General features: G+C 37.6%; 1 long non-coding RNA gene across 1 annotated transcript in view; it reads left to right on the top strand.

The window, feature by feature from the left end:
- Window positions 1–15,129: 15,129 nt before the first annotated feature.
- The window catches only part of LOC145666530 (uncharacterized), a 101,257-nt gene continuing 89,292 nt past the window's right edge, over window positions 15,130–27,094 (top strand). The window contains exon 1 of the long non-coding RNA XR_014127768.1: window positions 15,130–15,506. This is a non-coding gene — a long non-coding RNA (uncharacterized LOC145666530). The remainder of the gene's footprint in view (window positions 15,507–27,094) is intronic.

The following is a 27,094-nucleotide window of genomic DNA, read 5'->3' as shown; positions in this document are numbered from 1 at the left end:
ATATTCCACTAGGTACTCCCAGACAGACATTCCAGACAAACATTCCAAACAAACATTCCACGCAGCAACTGACTGGCTCACGGCTTCCGCACACGAGCGAGGCAGCTGCCCACGCGCAATCGAGCAGACATAACGTCATAATTCTTAACCTTGAAAATGTCACAAGCAAACTTCGCTTCTATATCCTTCGTTTATTTTCTCATTACATAAGATTTTACCTTTTCTCTTTTTTTTTACAAAATTAGGAATAACTTATACAATCAGAAAGTTATACATTTTTCCTTTCATTCTTTCATATTCTTGTATATTCTTGATATTAGTCCATTTTTTTCCGATTCACTCCAAAACACCAGGATATACAGGTTGTTCCAAAAATCAAAGGCAGCTCTAACTCAATGTAGCTGAGCATGCTACAGGGGTCTCAGGGGGCGGTTACAGGGACATGTAAAAGTGGTAGAAAATGGCCGATATTACTGTCGAATTCATAGTTTTCGAGGTCGTTGAGATCAATGGTGACACTTTCATTAGCGAGGACTTGGAAATTCAGCTGCGGGCCGGGAGTTAACGGGGTCTCACGGGGACGGTATCCGCTCCCCGGTGACCCCCGGCCCGAAGAGGGTGAATTTGGAAGTTAATGCGATGAGAGTTTCACCATTAATTTCAGCGACCGTGAAAACTATGAATTCGACAGTAATATCGGCCATTTCCTACCACTTTTACATGTCCTTGTAAACGCCCGCTGAGACCCCCTGGATGGATTCCGAGACATGTAAAAGTAACCCAAAATGATCGATATTAGTGTCAGATTCATAGTTTTTGCGGTCTCAGAAATGAATGGTAATACTTCAACAGGCGTTGTCTCCCAAATACTGCCCTCATGCGAAGAATGGGTATATTCAGCTGTATAATATAAATAAAATAAAAGAGTTTGTTTGTGTGTTTGTCTGCCTGTGTGCGGCTTGGGGACCAGACAAGTGGACCGAGAGTTACCAAATTTTGGTCACGAATACCTTGGTCCAGGCTCGAGACCAGAGTTAAACGATTTTGTCAAAATTCGAACCAGGGGGGTCTCAGGGGTCGTTTACTGGGACATGTAAAAGTAGTAGAAAATAACCGATATTAGTGTTGAATTGATAGTTTTCGCGGTCACTGAAATCAATGGTGAAACTCCGATCGCATTAACTTCCAAATTCATGCTATACAGCACCGGGCCGGGGGTCACCGGGAGGGGGCGGGGGCGGGATTTGAGATATCAAGACCTATAAAAGCAATCCACAATGACCGATATTAGTGTCAAATCCATAGTTTTCGCGGTCGTTGAGATCAATAGTGACACTTCCATTAGCGATGATTTGCAAATTCAGCTACAATGTATGTGGGCCGGAAGTCAGCGGGGGGAGGGGTACCGAGACAAGTAAAAGTAATCCAAAATGACCGATATTAGTGTCAAATCCATAGTTTTCGCGGTCGCTGAGATCAATGGTGACACTTTCATTAGTGATCACTTGCAAATTCAGCTACCATTGTATGCGGGCCATGAGTCAGCGGGGGAGGGATACTGAAACATGTAAAAGTAATACAAAATGACCGATATTAGTGTCAAATCCATAATTTTGAGGTCGCTGAGATGAATGGTGACACTTTCATTAGCGATCACTTGCAAATTCAGCTATCACTGCATGCGGGTCGGGAGTCAGCGGGGGGGGGGGATACCGAGACATCTAAAAGTAATCCAAAATGATCGATTTAGTCTCAGATCCATAGTTTTCGCGGTCGCGGAAATGAAGGTAATACTTCCACAGGCCTTGACTTCCATGCGAAGAATGGGTATATTTAGCTTATATATATATATATATATATATATATATATATATATATATATATATATATATATATATATATATATATATATATATACTGATCAAAAATTAGGGAATCAGATGAAAACACATGTAAAACTTCTTCCGAATAATGTGAGAACACTGTATCTTGTCCAGTTCAGATTAAAATCATGAAGGCCCAACGTGCAAACGAACTGTTTGGAACATCTGTGCACGTGATCAGTGACGTGGCGCTATCAGATATCATTTTGTAGTGTGGCGCTGCCAACACATTCCAGCTTCAGGATACCTTTGTTCTCATTGTGTTTAGTGCGTCACAAATCTACGTAGTGAAATTGCGCAACAACGCCATTTGCCAGAATATGTGGGCATGGCGAGCTGTCGGCAGATTGGAAGCTGGTCAGTCATGGCGGAAGGTGGCACATGCCATAGGAGTGGCACAAAGTGTGATTTCCCGAGTGTGGAATCGATTTCAAACAACTCGAAGTATTCAAAGAAGACAAGGACAGGGCCGTCCACTAGCAACCAAAGCCAGAGACGATCGTTATCTCTTGTTAACAGCCCGTCGAAACCGGCCTCAGAATACAACTCTGCTCCCGCGAGCCTTTTGAACAGCAACAGGACGCACAATATCTACTCAAACGGTCCGCAATCGCCTTCGAGAAGGTGGTTTCTACGCACGTAGGCCTATGGTGTGTGTCCCATTAACTGCAAGACACCGTGTTGATCGAAGAGCGTAGACGGAGGAACATCGTGGGTGGGGACGCAATGAATGGGGCAATGTTTTGTTCTCTGACGAGTCTCGATTCAGTGTAGAGCCTGATAATCGACGTGTTTTCATCTGGAGAGAGTGTGGAACATGACACAATCCCATGTTTGTGCGAGAAACATCCCAGTATCATGGTGGTGGACTGATGCTGTAGGCAGGAATCAGCATTGGTGGGCGTACTGAGCTCCACATCATCCGAAATGGCTCTTTGACGGCTCTCAGATATAGGGATGAGATCATGAAAACTCTTGTTCCCCCTTATGCTGGTGCCATTGGCGATTCGTTCCTTTTTATGGATGACAATACTCGTCCTCACAGAGCTCGGTTAGTGGATGAGATGCTGGATGCTGAGGGTATCGCTCGGATGAAGTGGTCAGCATGCTCTCCGGATCTCGTTCCAATTTAGCATGTCTGGGATATGCTTGGCAGACGAATTGCCGCTAGGCCAGTAAATCCAACAACCACTCCAGAGCTGGAAGTCGCTCTTCTGGATGAGTGGCACAACATCCCCCAAGAACTCATCGATAATCTGATTGAATCCATGCCATGCAGGTGCGAGGCTCTGTTGGCTATTCGAAGTGATCAGATGACATATTAAGGAACAATCAATGTTGTTGCCTTGCCTGTTTGTGAGCAATTCGAGAGGTGCACACATAAACGTCTTGTGTCATGAGCCATGTGAACAAGGTTTTCCGTGCCCCATTTTTCTAGTGTATCTTAAAGCATTCCTTCTTGTATGATATATATGAGTCAAACACAAGCTTATTCATACACTATCTTAAGGTCTTGTGTGATATTTCAGCTGAACCCCTAATTTTTTTGAGCATTATATACAGTATATATATATAGTGGCGGATCCAGGATATGATCAAGGGAGGGGCTAAATCATAGTTTGCAGTTTTATCCAGTGTAAAGCAGGATTGAAGCCCATTTTATGCAGTGTATATTTGAGTGTGTATAGCCCCCTTGGATCCGCCTCTGCATATATATATATATATATATATATATATATATATATATATATATATATATGATCGAAAATGGCCTCGAATCCATACTCGCTGAGATGAACAGAATATGCCGTTTAAATCCACAAATTCAGCCCCATTAGTACTCTAAGGAGGATGGTGACATGTAAAGATAATTGAAAATTATCAATATTAATGTCAAATTCATAGTTTTGCGGCTCCACAAGTTCATTGGTGACAGTTTTGGTGCCCTTTGTGTCCAAAATGAAACGTATTCTCCCAGTGCGAAGAAGGAATATTCTGCTAGTCTGTAATAATAACTAACGGAAGTTTCACTTAATATATTTCTCGCTGCTCAAATTTACTCACTTTTGTGGTATATGTGTGTAAAGTAGAATTAAAACCTGTTGCTTTAAGTATTTTTCCGTTAGCGAAATACTGTACATTGTATATACAGTAGGACGTCGATAGTCCTAACGTCAAAAATTCGAACGCGGTCCCTAGAAGCTTTTTACATTTTGTCTTAACGCTAGCGATAAACAAACAATAGCGTGTCCATCCACGTTATGTGAAGTCAGTGTTTTTACAGAAGTTCATTTATATGTAATTGTTTGTCATGTATTTTTATTTTTTTCTTAGGCCTATAAGTTTTAAGTGTGACTTACAAGAACAGTGTTATTTAGAGTACAAGCAAGTTCTTCAGAAGCATTAAATGTAAGTAGCCTTACGTACGGTATTGTAATTACTGTATGTACTGAATAACCACTGTTTCGATAGAAGAACATAAAGTACAGTATATGTAAGCCTAAATGGCATTTTCTTGGTCATTTTCGAAAATCCGAACAATTTGAAAATCCGAATACCTGTGGTCCCAATTAGTTCGAATTTTCGACTTCCCACTGTATATGTTGCAGACATGTTATAGCAAGTAAGATTACTAGCATCAGGCCAACAAATAGTTTTTAAACTACATTTCCCTGTTTTTGCCAATATTTCTGAACAAATGATTTTTTTCTAATGGTTTCAAAATTTCCGGAATTTTACACAGAACAATGAAGATATCTCTATGAAATATATGTTTGATTTAACATACTACCTAAAATGATTCTGTGATTAACAAAAATGATGATTCTAACACCCAAATTTTCCGTTTTTTCCCTAGCTCGGGAAAACAGTAAAAAAAAAAAAAACTTTTTTACCCCAAATTTCCGTTTGTTTTTTTTCACAGGCCTTCACAACACTAGTCTGAACACACAGTGCACCGAACACTCCTAACGATGGCGAATGTTAACACCACGACATCGGCAACTATAACTGAAATGAACACGTGACCATCGCCACTAGACCTTGGCACAATGTCAGAGCGGTGCATTGTCTGACGAATCCCGATATCTTCTTCATCATGACGATGTGAGGGTGCGAATCCGTCGTGTTCCAAGGGAACAGCTCCTTGACATCTGTACTGCGGGACGGAGACAAACTGGCTGCGGCTTAATTATTATCTGGAAAACATTCAGGTGAGCATCCATGTGTCTAGTGGAGCTCGAGCAAGGCGCCATGATTGCCGAGGCCTCGCGCGCTGCTTGCAGACTACGTACACCCCTTCATGACGGCAATGTTTCCCATCGATAGTGGCATTTTTCGACAAGATAATGCACCAGGTCACAAGGCCAGGAGTGTGATGCTGTGGTTCGAGGAACGCAGGAGCGAGTTCCAAGTGATGTGTTGGCCCCCAAACTCTCCGGGTCTGAACCGATCACATCTGGGATGTGATTAAACGTAACGTGAGGGTGCATCACCCCCTCCCCGGAATTTACGGGAATTAGATGACCTGTGTGTGCATATGTGGTGCCAACTCTCTCCAGCGACCCACCGAGGAACATTGCGACCATACCAAGACGCGTTGCCGTTGTTATTCGTGCCAAAAGGTGGACATACTAACAATTAGGTAGGTAGTCATAACGGTCTTGCTGATGTGTGTGTATATTTTAACTCGTATATATTTTCTCGACTGGAATTCGAGTCGAGTTGAGTTGAGTTGATTTTAGTTTAGCGTCCCTTTCAGCAGCGAGGCTATATGAGACGTGGACCTACCGATTAACGTGGAATCCGAACCACATGAGCTCCCGCCGGGAAGGAATTCGAGTCGAGTCGAGACAGAGACTGTCGAGTCGAGACAGCAACACATTTTCGAGTCGAGACATCATTTTCTCGAGACGAGCCGAGACAGGCTTAAATCTCGACTCGACTCGACTCGTGCGCATCCCTAGATATGTATATGACATGATAAGTACAGAGAAGGTGTTTACACCACTTACGCAAAACTAATCGTGGGTACGGTTTTGATAATAAAGCATGCAAGCAAATGAAAATATTTTTAAAAGTAACAAGAAAATTAATCATTCTGAGGGTAATTTTCAGGCGCCTTGTCCCGCCAAACAGCAGAATACTACGTATTTCTTTTTTCGTTTGCCTTGACCTCATATACAATCATTTATTTATATTTCTGTTTGAATCATTCTACGGAAATGGTGGAAGGTAATTTTCTATCAATGAAGGGCGGGAACGATCGATTCGAAGGCAAGGTCAATGGTCTTCGGGGATGTTGGTTTATTACACATGTCCACTGCCCGCTCCTAAACGAACTCGTACAATTGAAGATGCCCACAATACCGACTATTCAAAGAGAAAGAAAAATGAAAAGAGTAGCTACCTGACTTGTCATAAACATGTCGGAGTACTTTTAGGATATCTCTGACTATGCAGAAAAGGCGCCCAGATGAATTTGATATATCAACTCTGTGGGTGAACACTCGTTTTTCCTCTTAGTTAAGAAAGGAGATATTTGTTTCTCTCTTTTTCACCTACACACTATGAAACGATTTTTTCAGTTTTTCTTTACATAATGTCATTACATCGATGATACAAATAATAATATTATTAGAACATGTATAAACATATCTAAATACTAAAAAAATATATTATTTGTTTACTGGTTAACTGCCGGTTTCGATCGTCGAGAAGTCTAGGAGGCAAGGAAGGACATCGTTTACGAGGTTCTGGGTTTGAGTTCCGGAGGAGCAACTATTCGAGCTCGAGCCAAAAATTGTTATAAGTTATAAGGCGCCAGCCAAACATGTTCAAAACTGATCGCCCCGGGTTTAGGGTTGTCAATGACTCAAGCGGCTCGGCTCACTATCTAGCTGGACTGAGAAGTGAGCCGAACCAACAGCTCACCCAATCGAGTCGGCTCGAACCCTCAGAAGCTGATCTCAAAAGTTCGTTTTCAAAACCTTTTAATGTCCTTTCTTATATCAACGTTCACAGCACTGCAGGCAAAATAATTGTTTTATGATTTTAGTCTTTAAATCCTTAGATAGTGCCTTGAATTCTTAACATTTTCGTTGGAGACAATATATACCAATGACAATTAACATACATTTTCTTTACTCTTATTGAACTCTGCTGGTTTGTTGCATTTATCAGTAAAAGCGTTTAACCAGTATCAATTTGGGAAACAACGACACTGAGGTTCACTTAGGCTTCACAGTATAAAGCCTCTTTCACATTATCCGGCGATTTGCCGGATCCGGTTTCGGCCCCTTTCATATTATCCGGCGTTTTGCCGTGGATGAAAAATATGCGAGCAGGGTCGTGTTGTGGTGGTTGTAGTGGACAGACGCAAAATGTGTTTTCTACTCGCCTTGTTAAGACACAGGCAGAAAAAAAAACGTCAGAGACACATATGGGTTCACCCTTTTTTAGAGAAGCGGTATCTTGAAGGAGATTTTTCTATACTGTTTTCACAATTAAGGGAAGACGAAGGAAAATTCTTTAATTACTTTCGTATGGGCTACAGCTTATTTCAGTTTTTTTAACATTATTCAGTTGTACCCAAGTATATATATGAGCATGGTTGTTATGATATTTTCGGAGTACAGAAGGAGGAAAAAATCTCTGTTGATTCGAGTTGTCAACCTCAACTATTGTCATTCATTAGTTTTGATAACGCGGTTGCAGTGGACAAATGCAAAATAATATGCATTTTATTCGCTTTCTTACCAGGCCCGTAACCAACCCAAAAATTTAGAGGGGGGCCCGGTAGAAGTTAGGGGGGGCCGACCCAATCATAGTATACTTCATCACCATATTATAGTTCATTTGCAAGCCTACCGTGAAACTTTTAGAGGGCCAGCCAAAGTTTAGGGGGCCCGGCCCCCTAGCCCCCGTGGATACGGGTCTGTTTGTTGCCGAAATGAGAGAACATGCCACATACAGAAAAGATGTGCACTTTTTATTAGAGAAACGGTGTTCTGGAAGAGATTTTTCTATACTGTTTCCACAATTGATAAACTTGGGCAAAACAGCGGCCCGGTTCTGGATATTTAAAGTACCGTTCCGGTATTCAACTGTTGTGACTGAGAAAATCAGGCTAAAGTCCTCTCGGGTTGTTGAGGTCTATCCGAGAATCTCAAGCCAACATTCAGCCACTGACCCCAAGACTGGTCTGTAGGAATTATTATTATTATTATTATTATTATTATTATTATTATTATTATTATTATTATTATTATTATTAGCTGTTATGCCCATTTTTCGCACGGGTCAGATAAAATATCAATGTAAACAAACTGAAAAATGAGAGAAGAATTAAGAAACATTTCTAAAATTAGATACATTTTGTGTGAATATATATCCAACAACGTAAGTGTTTTCATTGGGAAGGCCGATGGGGGCTGAATTTGAACGTATACACTATCGGGAGTGTTAAATGTGACACTAACATCTGTCATTTTCTACTATTTTTACATAGAAAGTAAACGCCTCTGTGATCCTCTGGTTCCAATTTTGAAAAAACAACGCCTCTGGCTCCCAGTCGACGGGTGCTGTATTTGTAAGTCAACGCCTTGGGAGTATCACCATTCATCTCAGCGACAGAGAAAACTATTGGTTTGACACGAATATCGGTCATTTTAGATTATTTTTACATGTCTCACAATTCTCCACCCCGGTGACTCCCGGCCCGCATACAATAGTGGCTGAATTAGAAAATCATCGCTAATGAAAGTATCACCATTTATCTCAGAGACCGCGAAAACTGAATTCACACTAATATCGGTCATTCTGGATTATTTTTACATGTCTCGGTGATCTCCTGGCCCAAGGTCCTTAGCTGATGGGGACTAAATGTGAAAGTAAACGCTATCTTGAGTTTCACATTGAGCTCAGTTACCCCAGAAGCTATGGATTTGACATTATCGGTCATTTTCGATTATTTTTACATGTCTCGAAATTCCTCCACCCCCCTCTGGTGACCCCCAGCCCGCATACAAATGGTGGCTGAAGTCATCGCTAATGGTAGTGTTACCATTGATCTCAGCGACCGCGAAAACTGTGGATTTGACACTAATATCGGTCATTTTCTACTACTTTTACATGGTAAACGCCCCCTTGAGACACAGCAAGGAATATTTCCTCAATCAAAAGAAAATATTTTCCTTGATTTCCAAAAGATTTTCCTTCTCTGGACATTTCCATGCTGGTTTCCCCAATGTATTCCGAATATTTCCCGAAAATATTTACCCAAAAATGTTTGTAAAACATTTCAGAAATTACCTGGAGTACATTTTGAGAATACTTGCAGGACAGTAAATCCAGGAAAATATTCACAAAATATATTCGAAATATTGTTTTGGATCTAATTTAATATGTTTTCACTGTTGAGAAGGGAAATATTTTTGAAATGATACTAAAAATGTTTTCCATATGTGATACGGAATATTTAAAAAATGTTTTCTGCAATATTTTCTATTTTTACGAGAAAACGTATTAAGTATATATTATAAAAAACATTTAGAATATTTTTTAAAAAATCTTGCGTAATATAAGAAATATTTTTCAGAAATGTTTTAAAAAGGTTTACTTAATTTTTACAAAAGTATTTTGGTAATCTTCTCCTATAACTTAAATGAAATATTTTTGTATGATATTTTAGTATTATTTCCAAAATATTTTATCAAATTTTAAATATAAAACTTTAAAACAGATAAAAGAAAACATTAAAAATGAATAGAAAAATTGTTTCCATTGTGTTTTGGAAAATATTTTGTGTCTTTAGTGAACAACATTTTCTGATATAGGTCTATTATAGAAACATTTTTACATTGTTTCCAGAATATACTCTTCCGTTACTGGAGAAAACATATTCCTTGTTAGATCTCAGAAGTATCCCAAATATTTGCCGGAAATATTTTTTAAAATGTGTTTGGAGAACATTTAATGAAGTACAGGAAGCAGTGGCGTTAAATAAGCTTTCCGGGCTTAAGCCCCACCGAAATTGTTTTACTATATTAAAGTAAATGAAATATCCTGCACAATTTTCACATTTCCAGGAATAGTTAGCAAAAATTCACTCCACGAAACAAAATCGTAAATACGCCACTGACAGGATGTGCATTTTTAGAACGTTAGTAGGAAAATAATGCAAGGAAATTTTTCACAAATTGTAATAGGAATATTGTGTTGAATGTAATGTAATATGTTTTCAATGTTGAGAGCAGTGATAAAAGTGGATCTGAAAAGGTGGGGTGACGGTGGGTAGCGGATGACGTCACGCCGCCCCTGTCTATCTTTGACCATTGTATTTTTTTTTAGGAATTGGGAAGACGCCGTACATATTTTTTCCAGGTGGGGGCGGCGTCCCCCCGCACTTTTTTTACCCCTAGTTGAGAGAGAAAATGTTTTCAAAGTAATACTGAAAATGTTTTACATACATGATATACATATATAAAAAAAATAGGAAATATATTCCATAGATTTTACAAATGTTGTCCAACGTGTTACTTGCAATCTTTTCTATTCTTACAAGAAAACATATGAAATATAATTTTTAAAATATTTCGAATATTTTAAAAATAAATTCGTTCGTAATATGAGAAATATTTTTAAAACGCCTATTAATTTTGTATGGAAATGTTTTTGTTACCTTGTCCTGTAACTTAAATGAAATATTTTCATGCAATATTTTAGAATTATTTCCAGAATATTTTATCGAATGTTGAATAAATTCTCTCACAAGAGTATCGTAGTAGCATTATTACCAATAATTATACTAATTATGGCAGCATCAAATAAATATATTTGTTAAAAATTTGAAATTTATAATAACCTGTGACAAGGCATTTATTTGAGATTGCAAAATAGCATCGCTACATCAACCGTCATTTGTTTATCAAAAGTACCACCATTCCTTGCGCGATATGTTGAATTTGAATGTTCATCTGTCTCTGTGAAGTTGTGACAATAAATAAATAATGACATGACGTATAAGGTGTTACATAGATATATCTAAATTACTTCAAATACTTGGAAAGTCTGGGAAATAACTATTGCCACTATAATTCATTTGTAAGAGCATGATCATGAGAAATTGAAGAACTAATTTGCGCATTTCAACAAAAGGGGAAAAAAATCAACATTTAAAACTCCCAGTTTTTCCTCTAGCATTCAAATGTGATACAACCTTATTTTGGACAATTATAGGGAACAGGCCATTTGAATCTATGTTTGGGCCAAACTACACGGCATTTTACAGATGCCGAATGGAATGGAAGTTGTCTTTAAATCTTATGATTTTAGTCTTTAAATCCTTAGATAGTGCCTTGAATTCTTAACATTTTCGTTGGAGACAATATATACCAATGACAATTAACATACATTTTCTTTACTCTTATTGAACTCTGCTGGTTTGTTGCATTTATCAGTAAAAGCGTTTAATCAGTATCAATTTGGGAAACAACGACACTGAGGTTCACTTAGGCTTCACAGTATAAAGCCTCTTTCACATTATCCGGCGATTTGCCGGATCCGGTTTCGGCCCCTTTCATATTATCCGGCGTTTTGCCGTGGATGAAAAATATGCGAGCAGGGTCGTGTTGTGGTGGTTGTAGTGGACAGACGCAAAATGTGTTTTCTACTCGCCTTGTTAAGACACAGGCAGAAAAAAAAACGTCAGAGACACATATGGGTTCACCCTTTTTTAGAGAAGCGGTATCATGAAGGAGATTTTTCTATACTGTTTTCACAATTAAGGGAAGACGAAGGAAAATTCTTTAATTACTTTCGTATGGGCTACAGCTTATTTCAGTTTTTTTAACATTATTCAGTTGTACCCAAGTATATATATGAGCATGGTTGTTATGATATTTTCGGAGTACAGAAGGAGGAAAAAATCTCTGTTGATTCGAGTTGTCAACCTCAACTATTGTCATTCATTAGTTTTGATAACGCGGTTGCAGTGGACAAATGCAAAATAATATGCATTTTATTCGCTTTCTTACCAGGCCCGTAACCAACCCAAAAATTTAGAGGGGGGCCCGGTAGAAGTTAGGGGGGGCCGACCCAATCATAGTATACTTCATCACCATATTATAGTTCATTTGCAAGCCTACCGTGAAACTTTTAGAGGGCCAGCCAAAGTTTAGGGGGCCCGGCCCCCTAGCCCCCGTGGATACGGGTCTGTTTGTTGCCGAAATGAGAGAACATGCCACATACAGAAAAGATGTGCACTTTTTTATTAGAGAAACGGTGTTCTGGAAGAGATTTTTCTATACTGTTTCCACAATTGATAAACTTGGGCAAAACAGCGGCCCGGTTCTGGATATTTAAAGTACCGTTCCGGTATTCAACTGTTGTGACTGAGAAAATCAGGCTAAAGTCCTCTCGGGTTGTTGAGGTCTATCCGAGAATCTCAAGCCAACATTCAGCCACTGACCCCAAGACTGGTCTGTAGGCATTATTATTATTATTATTATTATTATTATTATTATTATTATTATTATTATTATTATTATTATTATTAGCTGTTATGCCCATTTTTCGCACGGGTCAGATAAAATATCAATGTAAACACACTGAAAAATGAGAGAAGAATTAAGAAACATTTCTAAAATTAGATACATTTTGTGTGAATATATATCCAACAACGTAAGTGTTTTCATTGGGAAGGCCGATGGGGGCTGAATTTGAACGTATACACTATCGGGAGTGTTAAATGTGACACTAACATCTGTCATTTTCTACTATTTTTACATAGAAAGTAAACGCCTCTGTGATCCTCTGGTTCCAATTTTGAAAAAACAACGCCTCTGGCTCCCAGTCGACGGGTGCTGTATTTGTAAGTCAACGCCTTGGGAGTATCACCATTCATCTCAGCGACAGAGAAAACTATTGGTTTGACACGAATATCGGTCATTTTAGATTATTTTTACATGTCTCACAATTCTCCACCCCGGTGACTCCCGGCCCGCATACAATAGTGGCTGAATTAGAAAATCATCGCTAATGAAAGTATCACCATTTATCTCAGAGACCGCGAAAACTGAATTCACACTAATATCGGTCATTCTGGATTATTTTTACATGTCTCGGTGATCTCCTGGCCCAAGGTCCTTAGCTGATGGGGACCAAATGTGAAAGTAAACGCTATCTTGAGTTTCACATTGAGCTCAGTTACCCCAGAAGCTATGGATTTGACATTATCGGTCATTTTCGATTATTTTTACATGTCTCGAAATTCCTCCACCCCCCTCTGGTGACCCCCAGCCCGCATACAAATGGTGGCTGAAGTCATCGCTAATGGTAGTGTTACCATTGATCTCAGCGACCGCGAAAACTGTGGATTTGACACTAATATCGGTCATTTTCTACTACTTTTACATGGTAAACGCCCCCTTGAGACACAGCAAGGAATATTTCCTCAATCAAAAGAAAATATTTTCCTTGATTTCCAAAAGATTTTCCTTCTCTGGACATTTCCATGCTGGTTTCCCCAATGTATTCCGAATATTTCCCGAAAATATTTACCCAAAAATGTTTGTAAAACATTTCAGAAATTACCTGGAGTACATTTTGAGAATGCTTGCCGGACAGTAAATCCAGGAAAATATTCACAAAATATATTTGAAATATTGTTTTGGATCTAATTTAATATGTTTTCACTGTTGAGAAGGGAAATATTTTTGAAATGATACTAAAAATGTTTTCCATATGTGATACGGAATATTTAAAAAATGTTTTCTGCAATATTTACTATTTTTACGAGAAAACGTATTAAGTATATATTATAAAAAACATTTAGAATATTTTTTAAAAAATCTTGCGTAATATAAGAAATATTTTTCAGAAATGTTTTAAAAAGGTTTACTTAATTTTTACAAAAGTATTTTGGTAATCTTCTCCTATAACTTAAATGAAATATTTTTGTATGATATTTTAGTATTATTTCCAAAATATTTTATCAAATTTTAAATATAAAACTTTAAAACAGATAAAAGAAAACATTAAAAATGAATAGAAAAATTGTTTCCATTGTGTTTTGGAAAATATTTTGTGTCTTTAGTGAACAACATTTTCTGATATAGGTCTATTATAGAAACATTTTTACATTGTTTCCAGAATATACTCTTCCGTTACTGGAGAAAACATATTCCTTGTTAGATCTCAGAAGTATCCCAAATATTTGCCGGAAATATTTTTTAAAATGTGTTTGGAGAACATTTAATGAAGTACAGGAAGCAGTGGCGTTAAATAAGCTTTCCGGGCTTAAGCCCCACCGAAATTGTTTTACTATATTAAAGTAAATGAAATATCCTGCACAATTTTCACATTTCCAGGAATAGTTAGCAAAAATTCACTCCACGAAACAAAATCGTAAATACGCCACTGACAGGATGTGCATTTTTAGAACGTTAGTAGGAAAATAATGTAAGGAAATTTTTCACAAATTGTAATAGGAATATTGTGTTGAATGTAATGTAATATGTTTTCAATGTTGAGAGCAGTGATAAAAGTGGATCTGAAAAGGTGGGGTGACGGTGGGTAGCGGATGACGTCACGCCGCCCCTGTCTATCTTTGACCATTGTATTTTTTTTTTTAGGAATTGGGAAGACGCCGTACATATTTTTTCCAGGTGGGGGCGGCGTCCCCCCGCACTTTTTTTACCCCTAGTTGAGAGAGAAAATGTTTTCAAAGTAATACTGAAAATGTTTTACATACATGATATACATATATAAAAAAAATAGGAAATATATTCCATAGATTTTACAAATGTTGTCCAACGTGTTACTTGCAATCTTTTCTATTCTTACAAGAAAACATATGAAATATAATTTTTAAAATATTTCGAATATTTTAAAAATAAATTCGTTCGTAATATGAGAAATATTTTTAAAACGCCTATTAATTTTGTATGGAAATGTTTTTGTTACCTTGTCCTGTAACTTAAATGAAATATTTTCATGCAATATTTTAGAATTATTTCCAGAATATTTTATCGAATGTTGAATAAATTCTCTCACAAGAGTATCGTAGTAGCATTATTACCAATAATTATACTAATTATGGCAGCATCAAATAAATATATTTGTTAAAAATTTGAAATTTATAATAACCTGTGACAAGGCATTTATTTGAGATTGCAAAATAGCATTGCTACATCAACCGTCATTTGTTTATCAAAAGTACCACCATTCCTTGCGCGATATGTTGAATTTGAATGTTCATCTGTCTCTGTGAAGTTGTGACAATAAATAAATAATGACATGACGTATAAGGTGTTACATAGATATATCTAAATTACTTCAAATACTTGGAAAGTCTGGGAAATAACTATTGCCACTATAATTCATTTGTAAGAGCATGATCATGAGAAATTGAAGAACTAATTTGCGCATTTCAACAAAAGGGGAAAAAATCAACATTTAAAACTCCCAGTTTTTCCTCTAGCATTCAAATGTGATACAACCTTATTTTGGACAATTATAGGGAACAGGCCATTTGAATCTATGTTTGGGCCAAACTACACGGCATTTAACAGATGCCGAATGGAATGGAAGTTGTGACAACACAAAAACTTACAAGAAAAGTCGGTAAGTAGAACGATTACATAAAATAATTTAGCTTTATTGTCTGTAAAAGTTATGACAAATTTATGTATAAAGGCATGTGGGAGTCTAGATTTCCATTTTTTATGTTTATACATAAAATACCGTGCAGGTTTCTTTTGGCTCACCATTCGAAATGATTGCTGAAAAACGGATTATTTTAATAATTTTCTTTTTATTGTCTCCTAAGTGATTTTCGATAGGAGATTTGAAATACGTCACATGGCATAGACGAAATTCAAAGGGAGCGTCAGAAGTAATTGTCGAAAAATTACAGTTATATTTTATGATTTGCTTAAAAAGATACGGGGCCGGATGTATGACGTAAAAACTACAGTGCAAAAAATAAAAATCAGCCTGTACTACGTGGCCACTAAAAAGCACCAATAGGCAGGGCTCTAGAACACAGGTCTCTCTTCCCATTTATCTGTAATATAAACAGAAATCAACGTGCCCTGCGGGGCTCTAACCCGCTTTCACTTGCTAACGCTCGCTCGGCAATACTATGTGAATTAAATATTTTACTTTGGTACAGAAAAAATCTATTAACCTATATAGGGACCTGTGTTCTAGAACCTTCCCGTACCAATACTATCTGAATCAGAGCAGGGTGAAGGTGGAGGACAGCAGGAGCGAGTGGATGCTTTCCAAAGGGAAAAGATGTGGGCAAGTCTACTTTAGGCAAGGCAGTGGCAATAACCAATTCATCTGAACCTGTTCCTGCAGTTCGTTACAGTTCCCAAGAAGGAAAGACAGAAAACAACGTGCCCTGCAGGGCTCTAACCCGCCTTCACTCGCTAACGCTCGCTCGGATATTTATACTTTATAATGTTACTGCCTTGCCCAAAGTAAAGAGTTACCAGGCGTATATTACCATTTTAATGACAGGTTATAATAATTCTGCGTGTAGTTTTACTTCTGGCGTGCCACTCGAAATCTGTGTTTCTATCAGAAGTAATGTTCCGGGGGCATTGCTAATACTATTCTAGTTATTATTATAAACGTATTCTTTTGGATGCTCCGGGGGGGGGTACTGCCCTCCCAAAAACAGGTCTGGAAGAAACACTGCTCGAAATACTTAGTGAGATATAATTCTTTCTTGTTGTGTATTCAATGATTTTCGCCAAGCGAAGTATAAATTTTTCACTTGGCATAGATAAAATTCAAAAGGACCGTCAGAATTAATTGTCGAAAAGTTACAATTCTTTTACGATTTGCGTATTTATACTGAGTCCTGATGTGTGGATAAGAAGTACAGTACAAAAAATAGAAATCAATCTGTGTTAGGGTGCTACTAAAAAGCACGAATGCCTTCTAACCGAGTCATGGAGGGTGAAGTCGGGGGCCCAAGGGGGTGCTTCCGAAGGGAGCAGGCACTTACTCTTCTATTTTGATGACGGGATAATGGCGCGTATATTGCCATTTTAATGACGTATTCACGATGTTTTTTAGGGGAGAGGGGTTTGGCTAACTTTGTTCCTGGAGATGAGAAAATTCTGCAAGATAATTTATTTACTTTAATATAGTAAGTACAATTTCAATGGGCTTAAACCCGAAAGCCCCCCTTAAATACACCACTGGGTTATAATAATTGTGGGGTTCGCTCGAGCAGACGTTTACACCGAGAACAAAATTTATAGGTAAAATGTGAAATATTTTTCGTGAAGGAATAAGAGTGTGAATGTAAGTTATTTCTGTCATTGCACAGCTTATTGAAATGGATTTTGAATGCAAATAGGGTAGAAGTAAGGGGCGGGAATTTCCGGTTCATACGTCAGTTGTGAACATCTGCGATGGCCTTTTTTTTAAGAATTGTGTAATAAAGAGTTAAGTTAAGGATTATAAAGTTTCTGCAGAGTCATGGTATGGTGAAGCGCGTAAAATCAACTGCGCAAAGTGTGGAAAAGATGTATTCACGAAGAAAAATTCAGAACAGAGTCAATAGCCCTACATACACTATTTTCAGTCGTAAAGGTGAGAAAGAAAGGGGGTGTAACACACGTGTATTAGCTGTGAAAGGTGTTTTTTTAAAGGATCGAAATTAAGTATTTTTGAAGATAAGAATAATTACAAATATTGTAAATGACCATCCTCTTTTATGCGTACCCCCACCCCCTGTCGCTGACGTGCCTGCTCCCTACGCTGTCGCTCGGGCCCCCTTGCTGTGCTTCTGCCCTAACTCGGTTAAATAGCGTTCTTGCTTTTTTACTGGCCACCTAGCACAAGTTGTTTCGCTTTTTCTTTTAGAGCTCCTCATTTAGTGCATGTTTTGCAAAAAGAAACCGGAAGATGCAAGAAATGCGTCAAAATTTGGTAAAACAGCCTGCTCGAGTATTGCCTAATTCTGTGTGCAGGTTTACTATTGGCGTGCCGCTCGAAATATTTGTTAAAAGTTATAATTCTTTCGCTAATTTTATTATTGTCTCTTAATGATTTGCGGCAGGCGAATGTAAATATTTCACCTAGCATATATAAAATTCAAGGGGGCCATCAGACTAGATTTGCCGAAAAATTACAATTATTCTTGTATTGTATTGTATTGTATTCAGGGTTTGCCCAAGTGAACCCAGCCCGGAAAAAAACACCGAGTTTTTTCGGGTTGAACCCACGTGGGTTTTTGAGATTTTCGTTAGTATATTATTGGTGCAATTAAGGAGATCACATTGGAAGTGATTCTTATCAGATTTTGGACTTTCCTTGGGCAAATTAGTTGCTTTCACGTTAAGGTATACAACATCCAAAGTAAGGCCTTTATAAAGTTCTGAATGCACTGAATGCATTTAAAAAAAGCCGTACCTTAGATTGAGATAATTATAGAACAAATTAATTTATGGAATGTGCTTATATCCTATTTGAAGTATGTGCTTATATCCTTATATGCAATTTTATATTTTAGAAAATACTTTCCGTGAAGAGTGTGCTCGGTTACTCGGCGACGCCGAAGGACATTATCCCTCATACATCTGATGGGTTTAGGGCCATAGGTGCTGGTAGTACTAGTAAATATGTAGTGTATTAATTAAACTATTAGTATTATTTTTTATTACCTTTAATGGTAACACTGGTATTCTTCAGTAGAGTTTGGTTTTCCAAGAACAGTTTAGTTATTTGTTGCTACTTTTCAAATAAGCTTTCTGTAGAATCAACAGCAGCAATAGCGTAAAAATTCGTGTCAAATTTAAGAATCTTAATGCTCGAAGTTTCGAAGAGTGCGTAACGCTTACTATTTCAAGTGCTGAATTCAAACTTTGTACTAGTGGAAGTTTCGATGTACAGTAAAGAAAGCTTGCATTTTCGAAAAATAATAATAAACCTTCGTCGCGAAAGAAGTGCTCGGGAAATTCCTGCAATTAAACGCACAAAGCATCGGAACTGAATACTTCAACAATAAAACTATTTGAAAAAAATGAAATGAAATCTTTCAGTTTTACGTCCCACGGTTATGCCTGTTAGGCTAAAGGAGACCGTGATTATGAGAAATGAATGAAATGGTGGAATGAACTAAGTGGGAGAAAACGGAAGAACGCGAAAAAACTCACGAGCATGGTGTATATCCACCAAGAAGTCGACACGGCGCGAGCTGGAATCGAACCAGGGACCCCAAGCACCGGAGGTGAACGCTCTATCACTGAGCCACCGCGTCCCTAATAAAACTGTTTATTTTACGCTGTAAGATATTTAGTTTCATTTGAGACATATTGAAACATTTATTTGATGAAGTTGAATTATACAGGGTGTTTCAAAACAACACCGACAACGTTTTTGAGATGATTCCTAACACCAAGATAAGACAAAAAGTATAGACCAACCTGGGTGCACAATTGCTTCCTTTCGGACTTGTAGGCTGCCGAAAATATGAAAAGATGAACTTTAAACGTCTATAGCGCCAAAACTATGGAACCTACCGTAGTCGTGTCGAGACTTCACTTAAAAACTGAGATGTGCACTCTCCAAAAATACACGTTTCAGAATCCTGCGATACTCACGCAACAATTTTTATAGAGTTAGCCTTGCTACTGGCATATAATTTGGAGTACTGGCCAACTACCTCTTGTTCATGTTTTTGGCAGCTTATAACTCCGAAAGGAAGCATTTGTTCACCTAGGTTGATCTATACTTTTTTGTCTTACGTTGGTGTCAGGTATCACCTCCCAAACCGGTGTCGGTGTTGTTTTGAAACACCCTGCATATATGTTAATTGTTTTAAATTAATTTTCTGGAAGAACGGTCTTGCAACATGTGCTCGGGAAATTCCCGTAATTGAACGCACAAAGTATCGGAAGTGAACTTCAACAATAGAACCATTTATTTTCCGCTAGAAAATATTTAATCTATATATATAAAAGAGAACGTACAAATCCTTTGTCCGCTCATCACGCTAATACGGCTGAACCAATTTCTTTTATTTTTGGGGGGTTATTAGGATTTGGACCCTAGATGGTTTTTATCATATCACTTTAATTTTCAATTACCAGTGTCTTGAGATAATTGACCATTCAGGTGTCCATTACGTACAAATCCTTTGTTAGTTCATCATAGGTATAAAAATAAACGTATGTATATGCAACCCGCATGACCGTGTCACTCGGCGGGTTAACATAAATGACAGGCGTTATAATGGTTTTTATCATATCACTTGAAAGCGAAAAAGTAAAAATTATCTAAGTAACAAAGTTTATTGCGTTCGGGGGTGACCGCAGCGAAGCGGGGCGGGTTAACATAAATGACAGGCGATATAATGTTAACATTTACTGCAATCTTCTATGGTTTTTATCATATCACTTGAAAGCGAAAAAGTAAAAATTATCTAAGTAACAAAGTTTATTGCGTTCCGGGGTGACCACAGCGAAGCGGGGTGAACGCTGCTAGTTTTATTTAAGACATTTTGAAACATTTATTTTATAAAACATGAGTTATAGATTGATTTGTTCTAAATTCAATTAATATATTTGTTTCCAATTAATATATTTGGTGTTCATATTTGGCGAAGGTCAGTGAGGGTATTAGGCTGATTCGTTCTATATTTGTTCGTTCGTCTGCCTGTACCACACGCACAACAGGGTACGACTTTCCGTCATTTAAGTTTAAATTTTCAGGGTGCAAGTACGAGACAAACTAAATTTCATGTTCAGATTTCAAAATTTCAAAATAGCGGGTATCCACGCCGCAATTTTCAGTTTTTCAAGTTGAAATTTTCAGAGTAGAAGCACAAGACACTCTAAATTAACTGTATATATATTTTGGCGGCGATCCAACGTAAAATTTCAAAATGACATTTTTTAAAACAGCAGTGAATAGAAAATTGTTGCAAGTTGTGACAATCATAATCTTGAAATATAAATCACATTTTAACACTTTTACCCTAAAGGCATTGGAATATGTTTAAAAAAACCTCAATTAAGCCCGAAAATACCCGAAAAACCCCATATGGGTCCAGGTGTGTTGGGCTTTTTCAAAAAAAAGTCCGGGTTTTTCAAACCCTGATTGTATTGTATTTATTTTCACACGTTTTCATACAAATTGTTCACAACGTGAACGTATGAGTTGGACACGTCACAAGAACATTGAATGTGTACATATTTATACATTTAAATCTACATCCAATAGTAAAATAGCGTCAATTTAAGTAAAAGAGGTACGATTTTTCATTATTCTGATTTACATACAACGATATGAAACAATATAACAGTTAATAAAGCATTACATTATACATATGCAAAAATATATATACACTTTAAACCTTATTTACTACAGACATTTTTAATATAAGTGATTATGGATTTGCGAGATATTCTCCTACAGAATAGAAGCAGTGCTCGAATAGTTAGTACTTGATTGCTTTATTGAAACCGGATGTTTTGTTTTTTTAAAGTGGAAGGAAGCTTGTTATAAATATTCACTGCCATAGGAAATGTACTATTCTTATGCACTTTTAAACGTGAAGACTACATGAAGATCCGACGCTTGTCTTGTATTATGCATATGAATATCTGAGTTCAACCGGAAATTGCTTGTTATACCTATCTATATATCTCTTTTACAAATTTTAGAAGTTCATATAACATGGAAGAGATAAGATTTCAAGAAATTTAAATAGAGGTTTAAAAGAAGTTCGAGAAGAACTACAGTGCCGAGAATAAAAACCAACCAAAAGTCATACTAGTAGTGCTTCTCTTGTAAATATAAAATACAGCTTCTGTACAATATGTAGGAATACGGCGCCGGTGGAAAATAGTATCTTATACAGTTGTCTTTCATATTTTATCCATCGTAAAGCATTTGTAATTATTTTACACTTGTAACGCTTCACTTATAAACCTAAAATACATGTATATTACTTTGAATTTAATTCCATCGCCTGCAGAAATTTATTTTTTATAAATGTGTCTTTTCACGCATAGTTTTAAATTTTACCTGCATATCTTCCAAAATGTGGTGCGCCGAAAGTAATCCAGCACCTAAAATTTAAAGGTCTGAGTGACGACTGACTGATCCTCGCACAAGCCAAGCAGATTAATTTAAAAACTTGAAATTTCGACAGTACATAGGATTTGTGACGTATGGTACCACTAAGGAAGATTTTTTGGAAATTCTACGTGAAAGGGAGAATAAGGGGTGGGAAGTACTTTAATAAAGTGGCCATATCTCTGAATGTCTTAGGCTTAGATGCTTGAAGTTTTATTTGGACTTCTCATTTAAAATAATTTGATACGTTTTTAAGTTTTTTTTTTTTGATATTTTAGTAAAAATGGGAAGATAAGAAAGGAAAATGAAAAACAGGGGATGGGTTTGCAATTATTATAATCAAATGTCGATATCCCGGAAGATTTGAAGGTTAGGAGCATGGAGTTTGGAATTCGGACTCATCATTTAACATAATTAGACACGTATTTCAGTTTTTAATTATAATTTTGACACAACTTAGAATAGAAGAAATAGGGCGGATACGCGGAAAGGGGTGAAAAGCATTTTAATAAGATAGCCACATCTCCGAATCCCTTAAGCTTAGAAACTTGATGCTTTGTATTTAGGCTCCTCAATCAAAATACTTTGTACGTGTTCCACTGATTTTTGATATTTTAGTAAAAATTTGAAGAAAAGAGGGGCAAAGGAAAAAAGTTTTGGTTTGAAGGTTAGAAACATGAACTTCTAATTTAAAATAATTAGATAAGTAAATAAGCTTTCTTAGTTAAATATATGTCCTAGAAGGGAAGAAGAAGGGTGCTGATGGCAATGGAGAATGGAGGTGGTAAAAATTATGAAATGAAATGAAAATGAAATCTTTCAGTTTAACGTCCCAAGATTATGTCTATAAGGCTAAGGGAGATGGGTGGTAAAAGTTAGTAGACACGTGTCCGAGAGTTTTTGAAAATTCCGTATATTGGCTCAATTGAGTGAAAGAGGCTCAATTGTTGGTCTGACAGTGAAGCGAGTACGTTTAGAACTAGTTGAAACGTTTAAAAAGTACGTAGTTCATCTCTGCTGCATGGGGTCCTTGGTTCGATCCCAGCTAGCGCCAAGCGGGCTTTGTGGTAGACAAATCGTGTGCGTGTGTTTTCTCGGGGCTGTCCCGTTTCCTCCCACTTACTTTATTCCACTATTTCATTCATTTCTCATCATCAGCGTCTCACCCTAGATGCATAAACGTGGGACGTTAAACTAAATGTTTTATTTCATCTTAATTTCCATGTATACACGACTCCAAAAGTGCATTACCACCTGCAATTCTCCTTTTCCTGCAATAGCAGGCAACCCAAAAAGCTCGGCGGTTGGATTGGTTGCGAATTCGAACGGCGTTGGACAAAACCTCAATTTTGTCACAAATATATCAGTGTGGCAAACTGCAAATAAGAGAATAAAACAAATTTTTAAGAATGACAATTTTATTATTGGGATGGAGTTGGATGACATCAAAAGTTACAAAATGACTTACTTAAGCAGTTCAAACAAGATGAATGGTAAGGAACAGATATCAGAAGAAAGCATTTCTCTCTTTCCCCCCGCCCCACCCAAAAAAAGAAACTCATAAAAAGAAAGAGTTACATAATATAAAAGTTTCATATGAAAGCCTAACAGCACAAAAACAAATATCTACACGAAACGAAAAAGAGACAAACACAGAATAGGGGACACCAGTGGCGTAGCAGACTTGCGGCCTTCCCATGCAAGATAAAGAGACAAGACCCTAGTTGTAAACCCCATTGTAATAATAATAATAATAATAATAATAATTATTATTATTATTATTATTATTATTATTATTATTATTATTATTATTATTATTATTATTATTATTATTAAAAAGTCGTTTCCTTTTCTAAATCTCTGACTCTGCCTCAGAGCATAAATGCATATAGCGATCATGTGTGCACCTTTTGTCAATTAGCGGTCCCAAAGGCCAAAAGGGATGGAAATCTCCAAGAAAGAGAAACAAAAAACTTTCTTACGGTAAATTCTAGTTCAAAGTTCGAAGTACTTGCTTTTCCACGTGATTTTTTGTTTCTTTCTTCAGGGAACAAAAAAGTTCTAGCGCCTAAGAAATTACATCATATAATATTGCAAATTTGCAAGTGGATGTATTTACATTGCAATGTTTGGTAATAAAGATATTATAATTAGAAAACAATCTTGCAAAAAGTAAGTTTAATTTCTTCATCCAACGCAAGTCTTAGGGGACCTTTATACCTCGCATCCCCACTCCCCGAATATCGATATCGAAAATTTGGAATGATTATATTCATGTCCATATATTTGCGATATCGAATGTTGATGTATGATAATATAGATATCGATGATAGCGATATATCGACATATCACAGGCCCAGATTCCGAGAAGTGATGCTTGAAATATACTGGAATCACCAATCAAATTCTAAATAAGTTTTTAATTTCCGTATCCAATGTTGAGGGGGAAGGGTGGGAGTCTACTTAGCTACAGAGGCCATATCAATTGTGTTCTCAAACCAGCGATTACACCAGCTATTATCAAAGTGTTAAGTCAGCCATTGTCTGCGAGTTACCCCAGTTCCATTTGAAGTTTGAATTGAAAACCTGAATTACAAAACATCCCGAGTCCACTCTTTTTCTTCGTATTTTTCGTTTTCTGTTTTTTATGTTAGCATCTATGTTTCAGGGCTATTCACTTGCATAATACGTAAGTCCAAGTCAAAACTTTTTTTAAAAAAATCAAAATAATTTCAGCTAAACAGAATAGCATTCCAAGTATAATCTTCTTGTCTTTCTTCTAAAAACAAAAAAGTACTCCGGTGGACTTCGGATGTTCTGCAATTCAGATCTTCAATTTTATTTACGGTGTTTAACCATCTTTAACTCGCAGGCTCCTTGCTTTCATAAAAAGCATTTGTTGTGTAGATTAAAATCAAAAATGATTTAATCTATATTCTTGGGAACTTATTGTTGCACCAACACACATATATACAGGGTGTAACAAAAAGGTACGGCAAAATTTCAGAGGTGGATTCCTTATGGGCAGACAAGCAAAATCGTTCATATGACCATATGTCGGGAAATGTATCATTACAGAGTTAAGGCCATTGAGTCGCCTAATGGTGGAAATAGTCATATTCTGGTCGCTCCTTAATGTGACTCAATTTAAACCTCAATAACTCAGACCCTAATTAACCTAGGAAGATATTTTTGATATCTATGTATTTCTAAAGGACGATGCTTTCCGCCTATATATATATGGTGAGTCAAAAGTCTTGGACACCTGCATAAGTTTTAAAATCGACGGGAAAAGTAAAAAGTGATGATGGGAAAAGAGGTTTGATAAGGGGCTGTAACTTTTGGAGTGTATGTCATTCATGGCCTCCATCTCGAAATCCGTCATTTTAGATTCAAGTCTTTTTTAAATGGGAAAGTGTATGTCACATCAAATAACACTAGCTTGAGCTCAGAAATTTAGTGGTGTAATTTGTTTTTTTCTATCTTGTACAGTTTAGAAGTTATTAATGTTCAAAAGTGGGAAATTACCTTGATACTGACCCAATTCTCTCTGTTCCAGGTGATCTAAAATAGGTCTGACACGTGAACAGAAGATCAAAATCATCCTTGTATCAGTGGAACGCAGCTACCGAACAATAGCAGCTGACTACAACCGACGGCACTCAGACAGAGAACCGGTATCGCACAGCACGGTGGCTCACGTGATCACCAAATTCCGAGAGACGGGCTCTGTTCAAGATAGGGCACGTAGTGGGCGACCAAAGACTGCCACCAATGACGAAACTGCAACGGCGGTTGTTGCGTCGTTTGTGAAAAGTCCTACACGAATTACCCGTCGTGTGTCCCTAGCATGTCCAATAAGCCAATCCTCCGTTATCCGGATATTGCACACCAATCAGTGGCATCCTTACAAGCTGCACATGCAACATAAACTGAACGAGGATGACCCTGATCACCGGTTGGAGTTCTGCATGTGGCCTACTGAACAACACGAACTGGATCCTGCGTTTGTCAAGGGCATACTGTTCAGTGACGAGGCGTATCTCACTTTGAACGGGGAGGTTAATCGACATAATTGTCGACACTTGTGTGACGCAAATCCGGTCTGGGTTGACCCAAGTCGAGAACATAGTCCAGCGAAGGTGATGGTTTGGTGTGGCATATGGGACACCCGCATCATTGGGCCATTTTTCAGTTACAACACCTTAACTGCACCACAGTATCTGATGCTGTTGCAGGACTTTGTGTTCCCTGCCACACTGACCGCTGACGGCATTTTCCCATGTTATTTTCAGCACGATGGACCACTCCACACTATAGACTTGGTGTCCGTCAATGGTTGGATGAACAACTGCCACGGAAGTGAATTGGTCGCCGTGGTCCTGTGGAGTGGCTGCCCAGATCCCCTGACTTAACGCCCCTTGATTTTTATCTATGGGGACATCTTAAGCAGATAGTGTATGCTGAGACAATCCGTGATTTGAGACACCTGGAGGAACGCATCCAACAAGCCTGTGACCAAACTTCAGGAGACATCTCCTCCGTGTGAGACTCCAGTCAGAGTGGTTGCAGGGACTACAGTTGTGCATTGCACGAAATGGACAACACGTAGAACATGTGTTGTAGCATTCAGTATCAAGGCAATTTCTCACCATTGAACATTAATAACTTCTAAACTGTACTAGATAGGAAAAACAAATTACACCACTAAATTCCTGAGCTTAAGCTAGTGTTATTTGATGGGTCATACACCCCCTTCCCATTTGAAAAAAATGACGTAAATCCAAAATGGCGGATTTCAAGATGACATACACTTCAAAAGTTGCGGCCCCTCATCAAGCCTCTGTTCCCATCATTACTTTTTACTTTTCCCGTCGATTTTCACTTATGCAGGTGTCCAAGGACTTTTGACTCACCCTGTATATTTTATGTATGGGTGGGAGTACCACGGTGGACATGGGAGGGTAATTACTTGTTTTTTGTTTGATTTTTGCATCAGCATTTTGGAGATGGCATTCCTTGGGGATATACTCATAAAATGCATATCAGCGGAAAGCTTAATTTTTGCAGAACACGTTGCTACTAAAATTACCTTCCTATCTTAATCA

The sequence above is a fragment of the Thermobia domestica genome, chromosome 12, assembly GCF_964235325.1.
Source record: "Thermobia domestica chromosome 12, izTheDome1.hap1.1, whole genome shotgun sequence".
Lineage (NCBI taxonomy): Eukaryota > Metazoa > Arthropoda > Insecta > Zygentoma > Lepismatidae > Thermobia > Thermobia domestica.
The sequence above is the reverse complement of the archived record's forward strand: the minus strand, read 5'-3'. Positions and strand labels throughout refer to the sequence as shown.